Source organism: Chiloscyllium plagiosum, unplaced genomic scaffold (assembly GCF_037043375.1).
Source record: "Chiloscyllium plagiosum isolate Xiang-an unplaced genomic scaffold, Cpla_swu_hap1 HiC_scaffold_1, whole genome shotgun sequence".
Taxonomy (NCBI): Eukaryota; Metazoa; Chordata; class Chondrichthyes; order Orectolobiformes; family Hemiscylliidae; genus Chiloscyllium; species Chiloscyllium plagiosum.
In genome coordinates, this window is record NW_028270139.1 from 51,008,197 (window position 1) to 51,024,788 (window position 16,592).

At 38.8% G+C, this 16,592-nt stretch overlaps 1 protein-coding gene and 1 long non-coding RNA gene across 4 annotated transcripts in view; one reads left to right on the forward strand and one right to left on the reverse strand.

Annotated features, from left to right (window-relative positions):
* slit2 (slit homolog 2 (Drosophila)) overlaps positions 1 to 16,592 on the forward strand; it is a 464,730-nt gene that overhangs the window by 48,166 nt on the left and 399,972 nt on the right. The gene's annotated exons all lie outside the window — the stretch shown is intronic.
* The window catches only part of LOC122551711 (uncharacterized), a 36,607-nt gene continuing 32,690 nt past the window's right edge, over positions 12,676 to 16,592 (reverse strand). Inside the window, exon 4 of the long non-coding RNA XR_006312168.2 lies at positions 12,676 to 12,753. This is a non-coding gene — a long non-coding RNA (uncharacterized LOC122551711). The remainder of the gene's footprint in view (positions 12,754 to 16,592) is intronic.

Consider the following 16,592-nt stretch of genomic DNA (forward strand, 5'->3'; position numbering starts at 1 on the left):
CATTTAACTCATTCACCCAACAGACCCACTCTCAACCAAAAATGCTGAGAGAACTCAAATCTCTGGTGGACAATTACAAAGGATGAGACTCCTGCACTCCTACTGTATCTACCTAGGCTGCATCCACACTCTCCTGTCCCTGATCACTGATTAAATCAGAAATCTTTATCCTAAGAGGTTTGACTGCCTCCTATTACAAAATATCCAGGTTACTTTCTTCTCTCTGATGTGTCATAGTGTCTGTAAGCCTAGCCTCCAGCTTAATAACTCTAAAGTGAAGCTTCTTGAGCCAAAAACACTTCCAGAAGATATGCTTGAATTGGATCCAATTGGCGTCCATATGCTACAGCAGTGGCGCATCACCTGCCATGACAACTGTAATGTATTTTAATGAATTACTTAATTACTTCTTTCAATTATGCCTTTTCCATTTTAATGTATTTTATTAGTCACCAATTTCTATACTATTTGAAACTTTGAGAGCAGCATAGATCGTAACCACTTACCAGACTCTCAACTGAAGGCTGTACTGAAACAGTTCATGTTCAAATGTAACAAGACTTGAACAATATCCAGGCTCGGGCTGACAAATGGCAAGTAACATTTAGGCCACACTGGCACTGTGGGAGTGCCTACACCACATGGACTACGCATGTTCAAGTAGGCAGCATACCATGCCCCCAAGTTCTCACAGGCAACTAGAGATGGACAATAAATGTTGTATATCTAATGATACCCATATCATGTGAATCAAAAGGTACATCCAGCGCTGTTAGAAAATAAGTTCCAGGATTTTGATCCAGCAATACTGGAGAAGTAACGATATAGTTTCACATTAGGATAGTGGCTTGGAGAGTAACTCATAAGTGATGGTCTTCTCATGATTTTGCTGTTCTTGTCATTCCAGATGGTTGAATTCATGGGGGTTTTTTAAGGTACTGTTGAAAGATTCTGGGTGAGTTTCTGTACTGGAAGTGTTATTCAGCAACAGTGAATGATGAACCATATTATGGGACATTTGTTTGTGAACAGCTAATGAAAAGTGATCCCTGACATTACACTACAGTAACTGTTCCATTTTCAAAGTATTGCAATATATTATTGCATTTTACAGAAGTATCAACAGAGTTCCTTGATTCTTTTGCCTTTTTAACTACCAGTTGATGAATCCCAGAAACCAGTTGGAGTAGTCATTAAATTTTAACTTGGGTAAAGGACAGCACATCTGAACTGAAATGAATGTTAAATGTGTCAGTATTGTTTGCATTGTATCCCATGTATAACTTCTTGCAAGATTTCAGGGCTCAGTCAGATTAGATGTTCTAATTTCTGATGTTTGTACACGTACAGTTGTTTCAGTACACACTGACTCTTCAACTTGTCTCCTATTATTTTGTATTAGAAAGTGCAGTCAATGGTTTAATTTGGAAGAACTCACTGTGTACATTTTGCTGAGTAAAGAGCTTTCATTGATTTATTTCAGTTAATGTATCAATAAAGTAAGGTAGATTTCAATGTAGCCTGCATTGTATGTTAACATGTAGGCTGTATTCAAACGAGTGCTGCACTGTGATTATTTCACTGTATTTGTTCTACTACCATATCACATTAGTGGATCTCTGAACTGGTTCCGTCTCTTTGAAACATTAGCCTGGATTTTACTGTTGGAATGTGGAAATGGAGCTGCCAAGGATGCTGGAGATTGCTGCTGTTCACTATTGTTTTAGAATGCACTTAAACAAATGCTAGAAGTAGTCTCCATACGAAATCTTTATATTACTCAATGGTTACTAGTTGCTACTTTTCTACAAAGAAATTGTCACTGTTCTTTGATTTTATCCATTTACTCTATAGGTGACAGCAAGAATCTGCCACTAAAGATCAGGGAGTGATCTGAAATGAAATCTATTCGAAAAAAGAGGTGCTGATGCTTGGTTTTCCCTCAATGTGTGACGGTGATTGGTAGTGGAGTTAAAATTACCCATTGTATTTCATATGTATCACACAAGGTCTGCGCATCTGGAATCTTCTGTTCAATGTATCACGCTCAATAGCAATTAACAGGTCGAAATCTAAAGGAGCACCAATTGGAAGAGGGAAAATGAAAGTCAGTTGATATTAAACTAACTTTCAGACCATTTCCTTCTTAGTTTAGTTGACGGACAGTTATTCCCAAATGTGTAAAAACGATGCCAAATTGACAGCACCATTAAACTTGATGTGTTAACTTCCATGATGGAACTAAAAGTAGAACTTCTAGAGCTTTCTGTGCATTCTTCTGATTGGCTGGAATGTAATTGCAGTAATGGGAAATCTGCTGATGTTACGGGGGCAATCAAAATAACTTATTAGGAATGGATAGTGCTACTGTTTCGACTTACACATGCTAAACAGTTACTTAGGTGAGGTGATAAGGCTAAATGAAACATATTTCAGCAACAGAGGTTCAGGGAACGCGGAGGATGTTATGAGGACACAAAAGAACAATGAAGTACTTGTAGATGTGAATTTTACAGTGAAAATACCAACAGAAAACCTCTCAAGAAAATTATTAGATTTATAATTTGCATTTCACTCTTGCAAAATTTCCAAATTGCGTCGTGACGAATTAAGTACATTAGTGTTGTCAAGTTTGTCTATGTCACAACAAACTGCTTTAATTGTACCATGATAAGGGATCAATTAGTTTCGTAGTAAGTGTTTAGCTAGGACATGGAGAGGGACATCCTTGCTCTTCTTCAAGGTGTGCGGTGGGAGTTTCACATCTATCATGCCAGTTGGGCTGTTAATATTCGACAGCATTTGAAAAATAGTACCTCCAACAGCACAGTGGTCCTTACTACCAATGAGGTCATGAGCTCACTGGGAACTGATTGACATACATAGTGCTATTGCACATGGTTTACACATGGGAAAGCCTCAATAAATATGGGTGAAAGCTTCACTGCCAGTGCACAGTGCCAGCGGAGAATATTCTACTTAGCAATGCAACAGTGAAATCTCTACTCCAAATTGGATGCCTGACATCAATCAAAATGAGAAGTGAGACTCTACACCATTGTACTGTACACCGTAACATTCTGTACTCCCCCACCAACCCCACTTGCTTCTAATGTAGTGAATGCATCATTTTTTGAAGATAGCTATCTCCTCTGAAATGGGGATGTTTTATAAGTGAACACCAGAGTAAAAAGCAGCAGCTAAGCTTGCATTAAAGTATTATTCTTCTACACCTCCCCCCCCCCCCCACCCGAGTAGGACAAAAGCTGGTTTGTCCTCACTGGGGCCTACTTCATGTATGTCATTAACTTTACTGATTGAATAATTTTTTTTCCACGCAGCTCCAATATCCATGCTAGGGAACAACTTTACCACCATCCTCCCATATGTTAATGTAATATTTAACTGGCTTAACCTGACTCTGTATGATTTACCTTTTCCTTTCTTCCACTGCGGACAAGTTTCCTATTTGTAAATGAATAAGCAAGTTGCAAAGACAAATAGACCATGACAGAAAGTGACACCTTTCTCCCCCCCCCCCCCCCCCCCGCTGTTTTTCTCTGCCATCATTTTTTTTTAAATTAAAGAAAAACAAAGAGTCTAGTCACAGAGTGCTGCTTGGTAAAGGAGAACTTGCCTCAGGAATGCAGTGCCTTGTTTGCTGTTTTGTACCTTCCATTCTGCCTTTTATTTCTGTCAGTCTATTACACCAGTGAGCACGAGTGTGGGCAGTCAGTCTGTGTTGGGAAGTGGTGCGCTGTAGTGGAAATCTTGTTTTTTTTATTCTCAAGGCAGTGTATCCTCTCCGATTCTATAAACGTTCAGAATTCAAGCAACAAAAAGCAGGATATGGAAAAAGAAGAGATTTTATCTTTAACTTTTAAAGCCACATCCAATAAAAAGTAAGACATGACTTGTGTGAGGGTCACTGGGGAGGTGGTGTGGGGGAGGAACTGGCCACTATCTGAAGCTTCAAAACCATGTCCAGAGGCTTCTTGAAAGGAAAAGGAAAGAATAACAAATCCTCGGAGTGGGAAGTGTTTTTTTAAAATTACTTTAATACATTTCAGACAATTGGACTCCCTGTGAAATTTTCGAATGTGCAAATGTTCAGGTGAACTTTGCCTGCGTAAGCTGGGGAATGGTGGCGTTAGTAAGTTGCTGCAACATTGGTTAGTTGTTTCATTGACCTGAAATTTCTTTCTCTCTTGTGTTGTGCTGCAGCCAGATAAGATGTGCCATTGCTTGCACCGTAACAAATTTTGAAAAAAAATCTGACTGCAGGAATGAAATTTGCTTTAAGCTAAATATTCCAGCAATGCCTCCTGGCATCATTCTAGTAACATTACTTGGTGCCCATTTGCATGGAATTGCTGTGTTGGTCCCTCTGAGCTGAGTCAAAAAGAGGAGGACAGATATGTCACTCATACCACATTGGATCAGTTACCAGAAAGTGCTCATATTTCACATGGTACCTCCTTGTGGACAGGTGGCACGGTGGCTCATTGGTTAGCACTGCTGCCTCACAGCACCAGGGTCCCGGATTCGATTCCTGCCTCAGGTAATTGTGGAGCTTGCACATTCTCCCTGTGCCTGCGTGGGTTTCCGCTGGGTGCTCCAGTTTCCTTCCATAGTCCAAAGGTGTGCAGGTTAGGTGGATTGGCCACAGGAATTATGGGGATGGCATGGATCTGGGTGGGATGTCCTTCGGAGGGTCAGCACAGGGTTTCTGGGCCAAATGGTCACTGCAGTGATTTTATGACATAGCTAAGGTCAAGAATTCATTGGTATTTGGAATCAGATCCTTACTGCAAACTGGATCAATTTATAAATATACTAGCTAGCTATTATTTTGTAAATCCTGGCCCAAGTAAAAGAAAACATGGGACTAGATTTTAGGATTCCCCACCAATAGGTTTAAAGCAAGGGTCTCCTAAAATCTAACGTGTCCTTGGAGCCAATTACTCACCCGCTGTAGAGCTGTACAAAATTTTAAGAGGCGGGGTTTGGAGGGTTCAGGTTTGTTGTTGAGCAAGGCCTTATCCAATCCTCACTGTTCTCTCCATGGCAGTATATCACACTATGGGGGAAGCCCAGCAGATTGAGTTGGTCATAGACTCATAGAGATGTACAGCACAGAAACAGACCCTTCACTCCAACTTGTCCATGCTGACTAGATATCCTGAATTAACCCAGTCCCATTTGCCAGCATTTGGCCCATATCTGTCTAAACCCTTCCTATTCATATACCCATCCAGATGCTTTTTAAATATTGTAATTGTACCAGTCTCCACCACTTCCTCTGGCAGTTTATTCCATACATACACCACCCTTTGTGTGAAAAAGTTGCCTCTTAGATCCTTTTTAAATCTTTCCCCTCTCACCCTAAACCTATGCCCTCTAGTTCTGGACTCTCCCACTCCAGAGAAAATACCTTGTCTTTTTATTCTATCGATGCCCCTCATGATGTTATAAACCTCTATTAAGGTCACCACTCAGCCTCCAATGCTCCAGGGAAAACAGCTCCAGCCTATTCAGTCTCTCCCTATAGCTCAAACCTCCAAATCTGACAATATCCTTGTAAATCTTTTCTGAACCCCTTCAAGTTTCTGGGCAAGTTGGAGTGAACCACCTTTGCAGGACACAACTGTCTCCTGGAGGCAGCCCTCCTCACCCTGCTCCTCCAAAGCTGGTTTTGGTGCCTAGCCCCAGCAATGGTCTATGTTGGGGAATTGACTGGAAACGCTGAAATAGCCAGCTCCCTGGCATGGAGCAGCTGGGACTGCAGAGCTACCTATCCCTGAGGGACAGATACCACATCTCCAGTCTAATAATGGCTGGTTGATCATTAAATGAGACAACGGTATTTATTCTTTCCTGGAGCGAGCTCCACACTGAGTTTTGTTAACCAGGGAGAGTGGGTACTATGGGCATCCTATATAATTCCCCCTACAGGTAATGATCAGTCACATAATTGATGGTGAGTTAAACAATTAACCTTGAAAGCTTTCATAAGTGGTGAGGTAATGTATGTGAATAGATGGTCCTGTGTTAAGGATGGAGCTCAGCGCTGATGAAGGAAGTAATGAAGGCAAAGAGCCATGTCATAGTAATACCAACATTCTGCAAAGCAATGAAAAGCCATAGAGAACCATGAAGGGAACATCTGTGAGTGACACGAAAGTTCATTCAACAGACTCTGAAATTGGGTGAAACCATCTTGATTAAAATCGAAAAGAAAAGAGGAATAAACAAGCTCAGGATAAAGGCCAGAAAGAAATAAATCTTTGCAGGACCACACAATGAAGAAACTTTTTCCCTTCTCCCAAAGAAAGATTAAACCTTGAAGTAGCTGAATAGCAAAGAAAAGCAGGAAGAAAGGTTGATTGCTTCCCCTCCTACAGTTCAAATTGATGAAAAAAGGCTCAATTCATGTTGTGTTTGTTCTGTGTCTTAGACCATCTGAATTTTTTCTGTGGAGTGGCAGAATACATTGGTAGGATTGGAGCCAGGGTAAAAAGTCATTGCTGGCTAACAATTGCTTCTAATCCTCACAAAATGCTGAAGAAATTCAATTTATTCTGTATTGGTCAGAACGTAACCTAGGTCACTCAGTGATGGGAAAATTGAACTGGAAGTTGAGTTGGCTGCAACTTTGCCTTGTGCCTAGATGCTTAACCCAAAATGTAACAAAGCTTTCTGTAGAGGGTGGTGGGAACTTTGCACAAAACTGTTTGCATCATTTTATTTTGGATGCTGTGTGCCCGAGGTGGAAGTAGATGGATGACACAGACTGCAGGGCGAGAATGCGATAGTTTCAGATTGAACTGATTATTTAATAACACATAGTGATCACCATGTAGAATAAGAGGCCTTTATTTTATGGGTTGCCAGAGGATTGACTGTCCTGCTTCGTTCAGATGCAACACTTGAAGTAGAGCTTTATTATAAGAATTGTGATTGTGTTCTGATGGATTATATAAACTTTATGTCACACACAGCTTTATTTCCACAGGTTAAAGACCGTTTTCGATTTGTAATTCATAATACGGGTGTTTGTTTTTATTTTTATTTGTCAATAATAAAACAGTCTGCATTGATGGTAATCACAAACATCCAATAATTTGGAATGTGATTGTTCCATTCAGTCTAAGTCAGAACAGTACACACCCAGAATGTTCCAGCTACAATCCGTATCTTTGCTGCATAGGTTCCTTTTCTGTCGGTGTGTGTTATACTACCTTTTTGCATTCAGAATCACCAGGTTTGCTCTATTGCTCTTTATTCAGTGAGTATCAGAGCTACAGCACTCAGAAAGGCACAAGCCTTTGTTTTTTTTTCCCAAGGGAGTTGATCTCAGTTAGGATAGCAGCTGGAGGTTACAATTGATCTCAGTCCTCAGGGATCAGGGAGAAGAAAGGTTCCCACTCCTGATTTCACTTCAGTGATAGAGACTCAAAGCACATCAGTTGTGAACATTGGTGAAGGAAGGGCAGGATCAGAATCCTGTGGTTTGCCAATTCCTCCCAGTCCAAAAAGCCACCGGCATTCATTGTCCTGGTTTGCAAATGGACAATAAATATGTTGAGGAATTACTGAAGGGTGCCCAGTATTTGAGGACTCTAGTAGAACAAGGAGTGATGCCGTGTGCAAAGAAGCAAGGGGGGCAAGATGGGGTGTGGGGTGGTGAGAAAATTGACAAAGGAGAAACAGAATTAGCTTGAGTAGGAAATATAGCTAGGCAAAGGTGAGGACTGCAGATACTGGAAATCAGAGTTTAGATCAGACTGGTGCTGGAAAAGCACAGCAGGTCAGGCTGCATCTGAGGAGCAGGAAAATCGACATTTTGGGCAAAAGCCCTTCATCAGGAATAGAGGCAGGGAGCCTCCAGGGTGGAGAAGAACTATAGCTCCTGTGGCATGCGGACCATTAGCTTACACTGCACCAGTGATAATGGGAAACACAGTGGTAGAGCAGCTGTACAAATGTCATGAATTGCAATTTCCTTTTCTGGTTTTAGATCTTTCTCATTTTAACGATTGCATTGCTGACCTGGTCAGCTTGGTCTAAGCATTCAGGCTTCCAGTGACCAGAAAAATGGTAGACAATGTCAGGAAGGGCTTCCATTTGTAGTCAGCTCACATTGTAACTGTTACCTGCAGAGGAACTTGGGAGGTTTATGTGTTGAGGTGACTTCTACAGTTTCAGAAATCGTTTTCTATTTGTCTCCCTACTATTATCTCTTTGTGTAGAGGTAGCTGCACTTATATCACAGCTTTGTCATTGATACAAAAAGGCAGCAGCAGCACTCTCTTGACATTTATGAGATAATGGGGCCTTATAAGTGGTCAATGCCTCCTTTGAAAATAATATGTATCCATGGAATTGGATGCATTTGGCAAGAGGACCTAAAGATGATCTGCTCTGTGACTTGGCTTATTTCAGTAATCTCAATGGTAAGAAAAGAAATCCACAATTTTTGTGAGTAGAATATAAGAGACGTGACAAAACGTGATTATGCAGGCCCTGATAATGGCATATTAGATTACCTACAGTGTGGAAACAGGCCCTTCAACCCAACAAGTCCACGCCAACCCTCCAAAGAGTAACCCACCTAGACCCATTAACTAATGCTATGGGCAATTTAGAATGGCCAATTCACCTGATCTGCACATCTTTGGATTGTGGGAGGAAACCAGAGCACCCAGAGACAGGGAGAATATGCAAACTCCACACAGACAGTCTCCCAAGGCTGGAATTGAACCTGGGTCCCTAGCACTATGAGGCAGCAGTGCTAACCACTGAGCCACTGTGCCACCCTATATGCTGAGTAAAATTGCAGCACTGTGATAGAGATAGTTTTGAATCTGACTAGTGGACAAATAGTAGCCTGACATAGAGATCATAGCGTGTCTCAGGATAGTCTCCAAGCTGCTGCCTTTGGAAATACGTGTCAGGAGCTTGATATGAAACAATTCAGAACTTCTTTCTTGATTTACCTAAGCTAGTTCAACATAATATGTCAGTGAATTTCTTGATTGTTGAGGAGAAACTAGGATATCTTGACTGTACTGAAGAAATGTAGAGATGATTAACTTGAGGAAAGAATAGTTTCAAAGGAATTTGTATTCAGCAGCAAATGATAAATCCGCTTTCAGTGTCTGCTTTCTGTGAATGGTCAAGCAATCTTCAGAAAGTCATTGCTATTTATTCTGGGATTAAGACAGTTAATTTGAAATTGAATAGAGATTGCAGAATGACAAAGGAAATTTATTTACTACAGAAATCTTATGATTCTTAATTGCTATTTTGGAGACTGTTCATTTTCCCAAATAAAAGCATTGCTTCAATTTAATTGAAGACAATTCTGCTGCTGTCGTGCGGCTGTTTGATCAGTTTTCCCAGTATGAAGTGTTAAAGTGAAATCTAGAAGGCATTTCAAAATGGCAACTTGTTTGCGTGGTAATTCAATCTTACACAGTCAAGAGCCAGCAAGTAACTCAGACAGCAAGTGCTAAGCACCATGAAAGCTGTCCATTTGTAACTCAGCAGTGGAAACCAAGGTATAGATTCCTATCTTTCCGGTCACCAGCTTTAAGCTGGCAGCTACATATCTGAAATACTTTGTACTTAACTCTTGGAAAAGGAGTAACGAACGACATACCTTATCAAGATCGAGCTTCAACAGAGGAGTGTAGGGAAAAATACATCTAGTTTCTAAAAAGTCCTTTTCGAAGAAAACATTTTATTGTGGAAAGACTGCAGGCGAGCAACAGATGTACAAATTAACACATTGTCAAGTGTGTCTGTGTTGCATGTGTCAAGTGATGTCATGTAGCATGAGCTGCTTGTCTTCCAGGTCAGGGGGAACCTGCAGAATATACTGCTAGTTATTGTCAAAAATTCTTCAGATTCACAATATCAGAAATATTCCAATCAAGCAAAATGCTAAACTGGAATTATGAAATACAAACACAGCTCTGGAAATGCACAGCAGGCCTGCCAGTATCCAAAAGAGAAAATGCACATTAAGGATTTGTTTTAAGACTCAGCTGACATGAAATGAATTATTGATGTTGAATTAAATTTGATTTTCCCATTTTCGGGATTTGCACCTTTTCATCCACACTACATACTCTCAGTGCAGTACTTTATGGTATTTGGTGCTATAATTAGTACAGTACCAAAAATAACACCTCGACTTGATGCTGATTGAATGTATAGCAGTTTGACTTTTTTTAAAGTAACAACCTTAAATTTGTAAACATGCTGGGTTTGAAGTAGTGCTACATGATGTTATTAATGCATTAATTCATTTCATTTGAAACTTCCCTGCTTCTTAAGGAAGATATTGAATTGCTTGAAATGAATGCTCAGTTTAGGCTTTATAGCAGAAATAGCTGCTTTATATTTGAGTTAATTTGCTTGTGAACAATGATTACATAAGGTGAAACTGAAAGAACCGCGGATGCTGAAAATCATAAACAAAAACAGAAATTGCTGGAAAAGCTGAGCAGGTCTGGCAGCATCTTTGAAGAGAAATCAGAATTAACGTTTCGGGTGGAGTGACCCTTCTTCAGAACTTCCTGATTTCTCTTCAAAGATGCTGCCAGACCTGCTGAACTTTTCCAGCAATTTCTCTTTTTGATGACATAAAATGGTTTTGTTTCTAGTTCACAAAGTTGTCCACCATATTTAGGAACAGTTATAATATGACTCTATTTTCTGTTCACATGTCACACGGATAAAATGAGTTAATTTGGTTGTAAATCTGCAGACTGTCAGTGAAGTTTCTGTCCATCCTGACCATTTTAGTGCAACAGCATTCTTCTGCATTACTGCACATTCGGAATGTATTTTCTTATCTTTTGCTCTGTTTACTTTCAATGGGTATGTAGTGCAAATCATCCTAACAACCCTAACAACTTTCATTCACTTCTGAAGGACTGCCCCTACTACTGGAATAATAAAATTGAGATTGCACAGAAAGTAATCCAGACATGAATGCTTTCATGTGAATTTCTTCTTCCTGCCATTTTAACAAGTGTGTTCACATCGTCATGAAAAGAATGTCCTATTACCATTTGTGCGAACTTGCTATGCACGCTATGTTTCATTACATTGCAACAGTGTCAACATTTCAAAAATATTTCATTGGCTGAAAAGCACTTTAAGACACAATATAAATGCAGAAAATGCCATTTTATGTCATACATATGTCATTTTAATTTTTCTTTAAAATATCACTTTTTACAGGTATGTTAATGAATAACCCCATTATTAACTATGTGAAACTGATTTAAAGCAATATGCACGGTAGGAATGAAGTTGACTAGAGGAGTACACCTGATGATGCTTTGGATTACTGAATAAAACCATGATGAGTTTTTTTTATAAATCTGTAGATGTGAAGTACTTATCAAAGTCAATGTGTTTATAACTTGTGGTCTGTTCGTAGTTTTAGTTTTGCAAATAAAACATGTAAATTGAATATTTGTTTCTGATGGGATAGCACTCTCCTACACCCTGAAGGTTGTGATATTATCTTATTCTCTTCTCTTTATACAGGTTTTCAATTTATTTTGGAAACTTGGCAGCTCCTTCACAAAAATTGCAGCTTGTCAGATAATGCATGTAATGTCAAAATGTTTCAAATAACCTTTTGAAAAGGTTACCTGTTGGCAGGTTATAATGAATAAAAATTACCTACATTTATACTGCATCATATAGCAAAAGGGCTTACTTTGAAGTGTAGTGTTGGGTCAGATAACTGTGTGCAGCAACATTCCACCAACAACAATTCAATATGCAACTAATTAAACTGTCTATTTTTGATGTTTTGCTAAGGGAGAAATGTTAACGAGGATAACTCCCTGCTTTTCTTTGAGTAATGCAAATGAGCTCTTTAGCAGTCATTTGAGCCAGTAGATGGGGCCTTCATTGAGCATTCCAACCAAAGATGTAGCACCAACAGTGCAGCATACTCTTAGTACAGTACTAAGGAAACATCCTATGTCTTGAGGTTAAAGCTAGAAGGGACCATTGGCATTAATAGTAAATTAATCTCTAACATATAGAGTGACACTCTCAATCCATTAAGGTCTTTATTTCAAAAGATTTACACGTACTAAAATAAGACTAAAGAATGCCATATGAATGTTATGTTCAACATTGGTTGAATTTTATTGACAAAAATAATTTTGTTTTGGCCATTCTGACAGGAGTGTTGCCTTCTTCTCCTTCAATAAGAAACACATCCTTAATTTTCCTTTTCCAGTGGAAGCTGTTGCTCGAATGTTACAAACCACAGTTGTGTAATTAACCAAACTTTCATCAGTGACACAATACCAGGGCTTTTTATTATCTTTACACACAGCATTGGTGACCATTTGGCTTTTTCAATGATTATTTGGCCATCCACAGCATCCAATAAAACTGCTCCTGGGAGAGGGTTTCATTATGTCAATGTCATTGGGTTTTTTGTTAATTTACATTACTGGGTGTATTCACTCAAGTTAAACTCACCAGGCATCTCTTTCTGTCTCTGTAGTGGGAGAGCAGCACTATGGTCTGGCAAGACTGTAGTAGATTTACTTTTACTGCAATGCTAGTCCAGCAAACAGAGGTAATCCTGAGTGTAAGAGGCAGTACAGGTACTTGATTGCAGTTGTAACATTGGGACCTAATGCAGTCCTTAGTTTGTCTGCAATACAGAGATCACTCTTAGCTTGAAGAAAATTGGATTAAATTGTCCTGAAAGAGAGAGGAAGATTGCTTTATTAATTTGATCTCTGACGATAAATATAAACATTGCGGTTCAGAAATACTAATCAGACCTTGGAAAATGCCAAATAGTTCATGCAGATAACCAGCCAAACTGTAACTGTGGTTCTATCAGCTGGTCAAACTGGTGAGTCCTGCCAAGAATGAGACATAATAGTCTGGGCTGAGTAACCTTGCCAGCTTTTGCCTTTTGTACAGAAATGCAATAGATGTTTGTGCCATTGAAAAACCAAGAGAGTGAGGGAACTCTATGAATTCCTGGTGAGAAGCTGCAGATTTTCCACCAACACATCCTTCCATGCCAGGTTATGGAAGGGAAATAAACACACTGTTATTCTGTTTATAAACGCATGTATTGGAGGAGTGAGCCAGAGGCACGGAGGACAGTGCCAAGTGCCACAATCTGACGTGGAAAACATTGGCGGAGGTAGCAATTGCTAATGACTAAACAACGCATGCATTATCACTAATTGTCGATCACTGCTTCAGCACTGAGTGCCAGCACCTGGGAGTTTGCTTTGCCGAACTTGAAGCCCAGCGACTGGATGTGCAGCAATCTGGCAGCTTTGAAGCCAGCATTAACACTTTGAGCCATGCCTGTTTAAGATAAGCTTTTTTGCAAGTGGGAACATTAACACTTCCAGTTAGCACCATATCAGATTCAAAATATAGCAGACAAAATAGTTACACAAATAAGTCGAGGAGTAGGAACATTGTTTTGAAATGTTCGAAGGGTTCCTGAAATGGGAATTGACAGTAGAAGATGCCAAAATGATAATTACAGTATTCTGAGAGACAGTGACCAGCCACAGGGAGTGTTTGTAGATCCCTCGAAGGATTGACAGGTGATTGACAGGGTAAACAGTCCTACTGTGCTCTGATAATACATGCTGTGAGCCTCAAAAGAAGCAGAATATCACACAAGCGTGAGGAAATAGCCAGAATCCAATTTTTATTAAAAGTTATTTGGATCAATGGGTGCAAACAGCACTTTAATTAGTGGATGAAAAGTGCCAGAGCCTTTCAGTTCATTTGCAGATAGCACAGTAGTTCTCTGATGGAAGCTGAAAGGATCTGTAAAAGGAATTGTGCAGTTTGGAACTAAAGGAAAATAGGATGGCAAAACAAACTGTGGGCATTCTCATTAAAAGGGACTTAAATGAGACTCAACCAACCATTCTTATGGAAGGTCATCTTTGAGTGTTAATTGTAGCATGTTCTGAAAATGATGGTGAATGTGAAGTAATCTTGAGAATATATTTAATTATGATTCTTAACTGGTGTTTATTTGATTGTGTGAAAACTGTTCTGCACATTCTGCCAATATATTTTTGTTTAGTCTGAACACACATAATATAGTGTGGCCAATCATATGTACTCTACAGTTTATGTAAAGTTAAATTATACCCACAATGGTCTGCTGAGCATAGAAAAATCAATGTTGTGTTATTTTCCATTGGAACTAACTACTAACTATGTAGCAAAAACAGGAATTGCTGGGAAAATTCAGTAGATCTGGCAGCATCTGTGGAGAGAATGCAGAGTTAATGATTTGGGTCCAATGACCCTTCTTCAGAATTGGACCCAAAGGTTACCTCAGATTTTTGTCCACAGACACTGCTAGAGCTACTGAGTTTTCCCTGTAATTTCTGTTTTTACTTCTGATTTCCAGCATCCGCGGTTCTTTAGATATTTTGTTTTTATTAACTATGTAACTTCTGCAAATTGCTAAAATGTTAACTATTCCCTTAAGTTGCTTTTTTATGTTTGATTCAATGGAGATCTTCTTGTTGCAAGCTTATAATAAGTTTATATTTTGTTCTTAACCATTTGTACAAGACCAGAGTGCCAGGAGCTAGCAACTCTAAAACTCCACAACATCAAAGTACATCAACTAAAATGGAGCCAATTTAAAGTCACCCAAAGACTCGTTATTGTAAATGTAAAGGAATTTTATTGCAAAAAATTAGTTGCACTCAAGAAATTTGTTGTATTGACTCACCTTTTAATTTTTAACTTGTTAATATTTATAATCTGAACTGCTGTTACACATAAGAGTTTTCACTATGGTCTGGAAAAGTACATTTTCTACGCTTTAGTGTTATAAATAGTATTTTACTTCCACAGAGTTATTTTGAAATACAATTTTAATCATGTAAATGAGTATGCAGTTCTTTGTCATGTAGCAGTAAAATGAAGGGAAAGGAACTAAGCTTTACAGAAGTAAACCATAGTCTACCAACTTCAAGCTGAAGATCTTACAGGGTATTTCCCTGGAATGTGAGAAAATCGCTTCTGGAGGTTCATGGCATTGTGAATTCGCATCTACAGAACTTGAGCTGTATAATTCATGATGCCTGTGTGACTTCAAGTTTTAGCATTTTTTTTCTGTAAAAGATTTGGGGTACAATCCCAAATCCTCAGCAGCATATTCAGAAATGTTGGCATTGTTTTATATTACTAATTTGATACTTTCTTTCATTGTTGTTGAATAGACATGAGAGGAGAAACAAATAAAAAAGTATAGCCTGAGGATATATTGTTTTGTGATACAATTCCATTTTCTTTCTATTACTTGATTTTTTTTTTAAACTCTCATCCCATTTTGTTTTACCATTAAACTTGGCATGCTATGCAAGGAATATTAAATGTGTAATTGCACATTATTAGTTCAGATTCCCTACTAAACTATTGTTTGTCGATCTATTAAACAGTTAGGTAATGTCAGGACCACTTCTAAGCATTTGTCAGTTTAATGCTGTAACTAGAACGGTTAAATTATACAGTGCAGAGATGATAAAATGACTTTGTAGCATTTCATTTTCTGAACATCTCTTCATCTCATCAAGATTCAGGCAGTTCAGTGTCATGACAAATCTTTATAAGTAATTTCAATGAATTAAAAGTAAACTGGATCGTTTGGTTAATTCTATAAAATCTTGTTAAAAAATGTGAAATATTTAACAAATACAAATTCAATTGATTCATTCTACAAAGAGCAGTCTTCCATGAACTGTGCCTATTTTTCTCAGTTCTGTTTAATACCAACTATGCTATTTGTGTCACTCAGCACAAGTGCTCTTTGCTTATCCCAACCATTCTGTCGATCAATTGAAAGTCCTTTAACTCAAATCAACAGGAAAGCTAACAGAAGTAAATAACCTAACTACCTAATGCTGACGCGTCTCACTGATGTTGTGGATGTATAGCACAGCCGGAGACCTGGCCATGGGCGCCTCAGTCTGTGCTGATAGTTGCATTGAAGTTGAGCAAAGGGAGTCGTTAGAAGGAAAAAAAGGGGGTTTTATCTTTCATTAGTGCCAGTCGATTGAGAAAAAGAACTCTGATCTTTGGTCATTTATGAGAGATCACAGACAAACCAGGGTTGACAATAAACGTGTTTTGTTGTTCTGTTTGAATGTAGCCTCTAAGGGAAGAATCAAAGGTCAGAGACAAAGTGTCAGGGAATCTATAGGTCTCAATAATGAAAATGTCAGGGAGAAGAGTGGATATGAGGGTAAGGAGTTTTGAATAAGTCTGCCCTTTAAGTGATGACAAGTATAACTCATTACTGTTACCAAAAGACAAAGACAATTAAGAGGAACTAAATATGGAGAGCTGGCTACAGATTGCTGTGATTCAAGGTTTGCTGACATGGACATGAGATATACTGCAGGAATAGCTAAGATATTTTTCTGCAACATGAAAGCTCTGACACTATTCTGATGCTTCAGATTTACAGTTTGGATGAATTGACATACAAAGCAGTTGTGTAAGATGTAAAGTTTAATGCAGCATTTGAGCATGAA